This window comes from Arachis hypogaea, chromosome 18 (assembly GCF_003086295.3).
Source record: "Arachis hypogaea cultivar Tifrunner chromosome 18, arahy.Tifrunner.gnm2.J5K5, whole genome shotgun sequence".
Classification (NCBI taxonomy): domain Eukaryota; kingdom Viridiplantae; phylum Streptophyta; class Magnoliopsida; order Fabales; family Fabaceae; genus Arachis; species Arachis hypogaea.
The window spans coordinates 42627084-42636994 of record NC_092053.1 but is presented as its reverse complement, the minus strand read 5'-3'; the positions used below and the strand labels follow the sequence as shown (position 1 = coordinate 42636994).

Here is a 9911-nt window from a genome sequence, read left to right as displayed (position 1 = left end):
ATCATATGCATTCTTGAATTCTTAGTGTCTAAGCATTAAAGAATTCTAAGTTTGGTGTCTTGCATGTTTTCTTTGCATTAAAAATTTTTCAAAAATATGTTCTTGATGTTCATCATGACATTCAAAGTGTTCTTGGTGTTCATCTTGACATTCATAGCATTCTTGCATGCATTCATTGTTTTGATCTAAAAATTTCATGCATTGCATATTTTTCATGTTTTTCATAAAAATTCAAAAAATCAAAAAAATATCTTTCCCTTTTTCTCTCATCAAATTCGAAAATTGAGTTGACTTTTTCAAAAATTTTTAAAAATCAAAGTTGTTTCTTATGAGTCAAATCAAATTTTCAATTTGAAAATCTTATCTTTTTCAAAATCTTTTTCAAAAATCAAATCCTTTTCAAATTTCTTAGTTATTTTCGAAAATTCCAAAAATCTTTTTAAAAAATCTTTTTCTTATTTTTATATAAAATTTTCGAAAATAACTAATCAATTAATGTTTTGATTCAAAAATTTCAAGTTTGTTACTTGCTTGTTAAGAAAGATTCAAACTTTGAGTTCTAGAATCATATCTTGTGATTTCTTATGAATCAAGTCATTAATTGAGATTTTAAAAATCAAATCTTTTTCAAAACTAATTTCAATCTTATCTTTTTCAAAAATATCTTTTCAAAATATCTTTTCTAACTTCCTAACTTTTTATCTTTTCAAAATTGGTTTTCAAAATTTGTTTCAACTAACTAACTAACTTTTTGTTTGTTTCTTAACTTTTTCAAAACTACCTAACTAACTCTCTCTCTCTAATTTTCGAAAATATCTTCCCTCTTTTTCAAAAATTTTTTTTATTAACTAATTATTTTTATTTTTTATTTAAAAAAAAAAATTTCGAAAAAAATTACTAACCTTTTTCAAAAACTATTTTCAAAAATCACTAATTCTTTTTCAAAAATTGTTTTCGAAAATTCACTTCCCCCTCTCATCTTCTTCTATTTGTTTATTGATATACTAACATCTTTCCTTCAACTCTCCAAAAATCCGAACCCCGTCTCTCTCTGAGTTCAGATTTTCTTCCCTTCTTTTCTTCTACTAACACAAGGATCCCTATACTGTGGTATAAAGGATCTCTATTATTATTATTATTTTTCTGTGGCCTCTTCTTTGTTATATGAGCAGGAGCAAGGACAAGAACATTCTTGTTGAAGCAGATCCAGAACCTGAAAGGACTCTGAAGAGAAAATTAAGAGAAGCTAAATTACAACAATCCAGAGATAACCTTTCAGAAATTTTCGAACAGGAAGAGGAGATGGCAGCCGAAAATAATAATAATGTAAGGAAGATGCTTGGTGACTTTACTGCACCTAATTCGAATTTACCTGGAAGAAGCATCTCCATTCCTGCCATTGGAGCAAACAACTTTGAGCTGAAACCTTAATTAGTTTCTCTGATGCAGCAGAACTGCAAGTTGCATGGACTTCCATCTGAAGATCCTTTTCAGTTCTTAACTGAATTCTTACAGATATGTGATACTGTTAAGACTAATGGAGTAGATCCTGAAGTCTACAGGCTCATGCTTTTCCCTTTTGCTGTAAGAGACAGAGCTAGATTATGGTTGGATTCTCAACCCAAAGACAGCCTGAACTCTTGGGATAAGCTGGTCACGGCTTTCTTAGCCAAGTACTTTCCTCCTCAAAAGCTGAGCAAGCTTAGAGCTGATGTTCAAACCTTCAGACAGAAAGAAGGCGAATCCCTCTATGAAGCTTGGGAAAGATACAAACAGTTGACCAAAAAGTGTCCTTCTGACATGCTTTCAAAATGGACCATCCTGGATATATTCTATGATGGTTTATCTGAGCTATCAAAGATGTCACTGGACACTTCTGCAGGTGGATCCATTCACCTAAAGAAAACGCCTGCAGAAGCTCAAGAACTCATTGACATGGTCGCTAATAACCAGTTCATGTACACTTCTGAAAGGAATCCTGTGAGTAATGGGACGCCTATGAAGAAGGGAGTTCTTGAAGTTGATACTCTGAATGCCATCTTGGCTCAGAATAAAATATTGACTCAGCAAGTCAATATGATCTCTCAGAGTCTGCATGGAATGCAAGCTGCATCCAACAGTACTCAAGAGGCTTCTCCTGAAGAAGAAGCTTATGATCCTGAGAACCCTGCAATAGCAGAGGTGAATTACTTAGGTGAACCTTATGGAAACACCTATAACTCAACATGGAGAAAGCATCCAAATTTCTCATGGAAGGATCAAAAGCCCCAACAAGGCTTTAATAATGGTGGAAGAAACAGGTTTAGCAATAGCAAGCCTTTTCCATCATCAACTCAGCGACAGACAGAGAACTCTGAACAAAATGCTTCTAATTTAGCAAATCTAGTCTCTGATCTATCCAAGGCCACTGTAAGTTTCATGAATGAAACAAGGTCTTCCATTAGAAATCTGGAAGCCCAAGTGGGCCAGCTGAGTAAAAGGATCACTGAAATCCCTCCTGGTACTCTCCCAAGCAATACAGAAGAGAACCCAAAAGGAGAGTGCAAGGCCATTGACATAAGCACCATGGCCGAACCTGTGAGGAGAGGAGAGGACGTGAATCCCAAGGAGGAAGACCTCCTGGGACATCCAGTGATCAATAAGGAGCTTCCCTCTGAGGAACGAAAGGACTCTGAGGCTCATCTAGAGACCATAGAGATTCCATTGAACCTCCTTATACCCTTCATGAGCTCTGATGAGTATTCCTCTTCTGAAGAGAATGAGGATGTCACTGAAGAGCAAACTGCCAAGTTTCTTGGTGCAATCATGAAGCTGAATGCCAAATTATTTGGCATTGATACTTGGGAAGTTGAACCTCCCTTGTTCATCAATGAACTAAGTGATCTGGATCAACTGACATTGCCTCAGAAGAGACAGGATCCTGGAAAGTTCATAATACCCTGTACCATAGGCACCATGATCTTTAAGGCTCTGTGTGACCTTGGTTCAGGAATAAACCTCATGCCCCTCTCAGTAATAGAGAAATTGGGAATCTATGGGGTGCAAGCTGCTAAAATCTCATTAGAGATGGCAGATAGCTCAAGAAAACAGGCTTATGGACAAGTAGAGGACGTGTTAGTAAAGGTTGAAGGCCTTTACATCCCTGCTGATTTCATAGTCCTGGATACTGGAAAGGAAGAGGATGAATCCATCATCCTAGGAAGACCTTTCCTGGCCACAGCAAGAGCTGTGATTGATGTTGACAGAGGTGAAATATTCCTTCAATGGAATGAGAACTCCCTTGTGTTTAAAACTCAAGGATCTCCCTCTGCAACCATGGAGAGGAAGCAGAAAAAGCTTCTCTCCAAGCAGAGTGAACCAAAGCCCCCACAGTCAAACTCTAAGTTTGGTGTTGGGAGGCCACAACCAAACTCTAAGTTTGGTGTTGAACTCCCATATCCAAACTCTAAGTTTGGTGTTGGAGAGTCTCAACAAAGCTCTGCACATTTGTGAGGCTCCATGAGAGCCCACTGTCAAGCTATTGACATTAAAGAAGCGCTTGTTGGGAGGCAACCCAATGTTTATTTATCTAACTATATTTTTCTTAGTTATGTGTCTTTATAGGTTCATGATCATGAGGAGTCACAAAATAAATATAAAAATTGAAAACGGAATCAAAAACAGCAGAAGAAAAATCACACCCTGGAGGAGCATCTGTCTGGCGTTCAAACGCCAGAACAGAGCATAGTTCTGGCGCTGAACGCCCAGAATGGGACCAACCTGGCGCTGAACGCCCAGAGTTGTGTGCAAGGGCATTTTACATGCCTAAATTGGTGCAGGGATGTAAATGCCTTGACACCTCAGGATCTGTGGACCCCACAGTATCCCCACCTACCTCATCATCTCTCTTCCCATTCATGATCATCCCTTCTACTTTCCATTTACCACTCACATCTATACACCCACTACCTTCAAAATTCAACATCTCTCTCCCACCCAATCCCACCCATATGGCCGAATACACACTCACATCTATCTCCTCCATATCTTCTTCTTATTCTTCTATTCTTTCTTCTTTTGCTCGAGGGCGAGCAACATTCTAAGTTTGGTGTGGTAAAAGCATAGCTTTTTTGTTTTTTTCATAACCATTGATGGCACCTAAGGCCAGAGAAACCTCTAGAAAGAGGAAAGGGAAGACAAAAGCTTCCATCAAGGGTCTATAGCTCAGTGGTAGAACATTTGACTGCAAATCAAGAGATCCCTGAGATACCTCAGGGGATACATTTTCTTCCACACAATTATTGGAAGCAACTAAGGGTGGAACATCAAGAGCACTCCATCATCCTTCATGAAATCAGAGAAGATCTAAAAGCAATGAAGGAGGAGCAGCCAAGGCAAGGAAGAGACATAGAAGAGCTCAAGGACATCACTAAGGTGGACTCATTCCTTGTTCTTACTTTCTCTGTTTTTCGTTTTCTATGTTATGTGCTTATCTATGTTTGTGTCTTCATTACATGATCATTAGTAGTTAGTAACTTTGTCTTAAAGTTATAAATGTCCTATGAATCCATCACCTCTCTTAAATGAAAAATGTTTTAATTCAAAAGAACAAGAAGTACATGAGTTTCGAATTTATCCTTGAACTTAGTTTAATTATATTAATGTGGTGACAATACTTCTTGTTTTCTGAATGTATGCTTGAACAGTGCATATGTCTTTTGAAGTTGTTGTTTAAGAATGTTAAATATGTTGGCTCTTGAAAGAATGATGACTAGGAGACATGTTATTTGATAATCTGAAAAATCATAAAAATGATTCTTGAAGCAAGAAAAAGCAGCAAAGAACAAAGCTTGCAGAAAAAAAAAATAGGCGAAAAAAAATAGAAAGAAAAAGAAAAAGCAAGCAGAAAAAGCCAAAAGCTCTTAAAACCAAGAGGCAAGAGCAAAAAGCCAATAACCCTTAAAACCAAAAGGCAAGGGCAATAAAAAGGATCCCAAGGCTTTGAGCATCAGTGGATAGGAGGGCCTAAAGGAATAAAATCCCGGTCTAAGCGGCTAAACCAAGCTGTCCTTAACCATGTGCTTGTGGCATGTAGGTGTCAAGTGAAAACTTGAGACTGAGCGGTTAAAGTCAAGGTCCAAAGCAAAAGAAGAGTGTGCTTAAGAACCCTGGACACCTCTAATTGGGGACTTTAGCAAAGCTTAGTCACAATCTGAAAAGGTTCACCCAATTATGTGTCTGTGGCATTTATGTATCCGGTGGTAATACTGGAAAACAAAGTGCTTAGGGCCACGGCCAAGACTCATAAAGAGGCTGTGTTCAAGAATCATCATACTGAACTAGGAGAGTCAATGACACTATTCGAACTCTGAGTTCCTATAGATGCCAATCATTCTGAACCTCAATGGATAAAGTGAGATGCCAAAACTATTCAAGTGGCAAAAAGCTATAAGTCCCGCTCATATGATTGAAGCTCCGTTTCATTGATAGTTTGGAATTTATAGTATATTCTATTCTTTTTATCCTATTTTGATTTTCAGTTTCTTGGGGACAAGCAACAATTTAAGTTTGGTGTTGTGATGAGCGGATAATTTATACGCTTTTTGACATTGTTTTTAGTATGTTTTTAGTAGGATCTAGTTACTTTTAGGGATGTTTTTAATAGATTTTGTGTTAAATTCACATTTCTGGACTTTACTATGAGTTTGTGTATTTTTCTGTGATTTCAGGTATTTTCTGGCTGAAATTGAGGGACTTGAGCAGAAATCAGATTCAGAGGTTGAAAAAGGACTGCTGATGCTGTTGGATTCTGACCTCCCTGCACTCAAAGTGAATTTTCTGGTGCTACAGAACTCGAAATGGCGCGCTTCCAATTGCGTTGGAAAGTAGACATCCAGGGCTTTCCAGCAATATATAATAGTCCATACTTTGGCCAAGAATTGATGATGTAAACTGGCGTTCAACGCCAGCTTTCTACCCAAATCTGGCCAGAAAAGGATCCAAAACCAGAGTTGAACGCCCAAACTGGCACAAAAACTGGTGTTCAACTCCACAAATGGCCTCTGCACGTGCAACACTTAAGCTCAGCCCAAACACACACCAAGTGGGCCCCGGAAGTGGATTTATACATGAAATACTTACTCATGTAAACCCTAGTAGCTAGTTTATTATAAATAGGACCTCTTACTATTGTATTAGGCATCCTAGATTGTATTCTGATCCTGTGATCACGTTTAGGGGGCTGGCCATCTCGGCCATGCCTGGACCTCTCACTTATGTATTTTCAACGGTAGAGTTTCTACACTCCATAGATTAAGGTGTGGAGCTCTGCTGTTCCTCAAAGATTAATGCAAGTACTACTGTTTTCTATTCAATTCTTCTTATTTCGCTTCTAAGATATCCATTCGCACCCAAGAACGTGATGAAGGTGATGATTATGTGTGACGCTCATCATCCTTCCCCCTTATGAACGCGTGCCTGACAAACACTTCTGTTCTACATGAATTAAGCTAGAATGAGTATCTCTTAGATCTCCTAACCAGAATCTTCGTGGCGTAAGCTAGAATGATGGCGGCATTCAAGAGAATCCGGAAAGTCTAAACCTTGTCTGTGGTATTTCGAGTAGGATTCAATGATTGAATGACTGTGACGAGCTTCAAACTCGCGATTGTTGGGCGTTAGTGACAGACGCAAAAGGAGGGTGAATCCTATTCCAGCATGATCGGGAACCGACAGATGAATAGCCGTGCCGTGACAGGGTGCGCGAGCATATTATTCACTGAGAGGAGGGGATGTAGCCACTGACAACGGTGATGCCCTTGCATAAAGCCAGCCATGGAAAGGAGTAAGACTGATTGGATGAAGATAGCAGGAAAGCAGAGGTTCAGAGGAACGAAAAGCATCTCCATTCGCTTATCTGAAATTCCTGCCAATGAATCTACATAAGTATCTCTATCCCTTTTATTGTTTATTTTAATCTAATAAAGTATCATGTTTAAATCCGCTTGACTGAGATTTACAAGGTTACCATAGCTTGCTTCATACCAACAATCTCCGTGGGATTCGACCCTTACTCACGTAAGGTATTACTTGGACGACCCAGTGCACTTGCTGGTTAGTTGTATCGAAGTTGTGACAATTATGAATTAAGATCAGAGCACCAAGCTTTGGAGCCATTACCATGATTTTTTCGAGCCTGGAGATCACAATTTCGTGCACCAAGAACCTCTCTCTCTAAAACTACATCTAAAACATGAAAAGTGAATTATGAGAGCCTTTTATGAATGGATGCATTCCCCCACTTTATAGCCTCTAATCTGTGTTTTTCGGGCCAAAAACTGGGTCAAAAACAGCCCAGAAATTGCCCCCAGTGTATTCTGGTATGTACAGGTCGTGGAAAAGTGACGCGGCCGCATGGCTCACGCGGCCGCGCGGGTTGCGTTCCTGCCAGGTCACGCGTCCGCGTGACCCACGCGTTTGCGTTGCCTGGCGTCGAGGCAGCTATGGCAAATTATATATCAAATCGAAGCCTCGGACGTTAGCTTTCCAACGCAACTAGAACCGCGTCGTTTGGACCTTTGTAGCTAAAGTTATAGCCGTTTGAGTGTGAAGAGGTCAGACTGGACAACTTAGCAGTTTCTCCAACTTCTTGTATTCCTTCCACTTTTGCATGCTTCTTTTCCATCCTCCAAGCCATTCTTGCCTTATAATCTCTGAAAACACTTAACACACATATCAAGGCATCGAATGATAATAAGAGAGGATTAATATTAGCAAATATAAGTCCAAAGAAACATGTTTTCAATCATAGCACAAAATCAGGAAGGAAAACGTAAAACCATGCGAATAGTATGAATAAGTGGGTAAAGAGTTGATAAAAACCACTCAATTGAGCACAAGATAAACTATAAAATATGGGTTTATCACTTCTCTTGTTCCTTGATCAGGTTGCAAATCATTCTAGTCTGATCTTTCTGCTCCTTTCTTAGTTGATCCAGGGTGGTTTGCAAGTGCATCACAGATGCTTTCAGCTGATCTCAATATTCAATTGTTGTGATCTCTTGGGGAGGCTGAGGTGCCTTCCTTTTGGGATGATCCTCTGGTATCTTGGAGCTTTCCATCACCTGCTTGGTGATTGGGCTTTCCACTGGAATAAAATTGTCCTCGTGGATCAGGACCTTAGCCTCTTGGCATAGGCGAAAGATAAGGTTTGGATAGGCCAGCATGGCATGAGTAGACATCCAATTTGCCAACTTGTACATCTCATAGGGAATTATTTGGTGAACTTCTACCTCATTTCCCATCATAATTCAGTGAATCATCACAACTCTCTGAATAGTGACTTCAAAGCGGTTACTGGTAGGGAGTATAGAACGCCTGATGAGAGAACTTTTGCGTGGTCTAGAATTCAGAATAAATTTCCGTTGTAAGTATAGCTTCTAAACCAACAAAAGTCCTTTCATACAAACGTTTTGGTTGTCACAAGAAACAAACCCCTTTAAAATTGATAACCGAGTATTTAAACCTCGGGTCGTCTTCTCAAGGAATTGCAGGGAGGTATGTTCTTATTATTGGTTATGAGTTTGTAAATTGGGGTTTTGGAGTTTGGGCAATGGGCACAGATATATTTAAATGACAAGTAAAATAAATAAATAACTGTAAAATAAACTCTTGGCAAGGTATAAGAACTGGAAGTCCTATCCTAGTTATCCTTATCAATTGTGAAGGTAAGTTAAGTGGATGAATTAATTCGAATCCTCAAGTCCCAGTCTTTCCTTGGGAAAAGTTAGAGTTATTAGATCTCGAATTAATTCTTGAAGAATTCCAATTTACAATCAACAATGAGTTTGATAACTCAAGAGTCACCAATTATTTAATTAAAGCCAAGAATGTAAAAAGCTAAATATAAATCATAAATCTGAAAATATTTCAATTGCATTAATAAAGAAAATCATAACATGAAAGCCATAAGCCAATTTGGCAACATAAGTAATTAACAAATAAAAGCATTAGAATATCTGAAAGTAAAAGAGAAATATAAAGTAAAAGGAATATTAAACCTGGGATCGAGAGTCACTCCTAAAACTAAGAGAAGTCCTAAATCCTAATCCTAAGAGAGAGAGAGAGGAGAGAACCTCTCTTTCTAAAACTACATCTAAAACATGAAAAGTGAATTATGAGAGCCTCATGATGAATAGATGCATTCCCCCACTTTATAGCCTCTAATCTGTCTTTTCTGGGCCAAAAACTGGGTCAAAAACAGCCCAGAAATTGCCCCCAGCAATTTCTATTACGTTCAGGTCACGGGCAAGTGACGCGGAGGCGTCGTTCACACGGCCGCGCGGATTGTGTTTCTGCCAGGTCACGCGGACGTGTGACCCACGCGTTCGCGTCGCTTGGCGTTAAGGAAGCTATGGTAAATTATATATCAAATTGAAGCCCCGGATGTTAGCTTTCCAACGCAATTGAAATCGCATTGTTTGGACCTCTGTAGCTAAAGTTATAGCTGTTTGAGTGCAAGAGGGTCAGGCTGACAGCTTTGTAGTTCCTTCAACTTCTTGTATTCCTTCCACTTTTGCATGCTTCCTTTCCATCCTCTGAGCCATTCCTGCCCTGTAATCTCTGAAAACACTTAACACACATATCAAGGCATCTAATGGTAATAAGAGAGGATTAATAATAAGTAAATATAAGATCAAAGAAGCATGTTTTCAATCAAAGCACATAATTATGAAGGCAAATGTAAAACTATGCAAATAGTATGAATAAGTGGGTAAAGAATTGATAAAATCCACTCAATTGAGCACAAGATAAACCATAAATAGTGGTTTATCAACGCCCAATGAAGTCTAGCCATCCTCTAGCAATTGGCTTGAGGTTCAATCTTTTCAGCTGGTTTGGTTTGCCTTTTGCATCCTCAATCTATTGAGTTA

General features: G+C 38.8%; 1 non-coding gene across 1 annotated transcript; it reads right to left on the bottom strand.

Annotated features, from left to right (window-relative positions):
- Window positions 1–1698: 1698 nt before the first annotated feature.
- Window positions 1699–1806, bottom strand: LOC112774256 (small nucleolar RNA R71). The gene has a single exon (XR_003188752.1). It is a non-coding gene; the product is annotated as a small nucleolar RNA R71 (small nucleolar RNA).
- Window positions 1807–9911: the final 8105 nt, after the last annotated feature.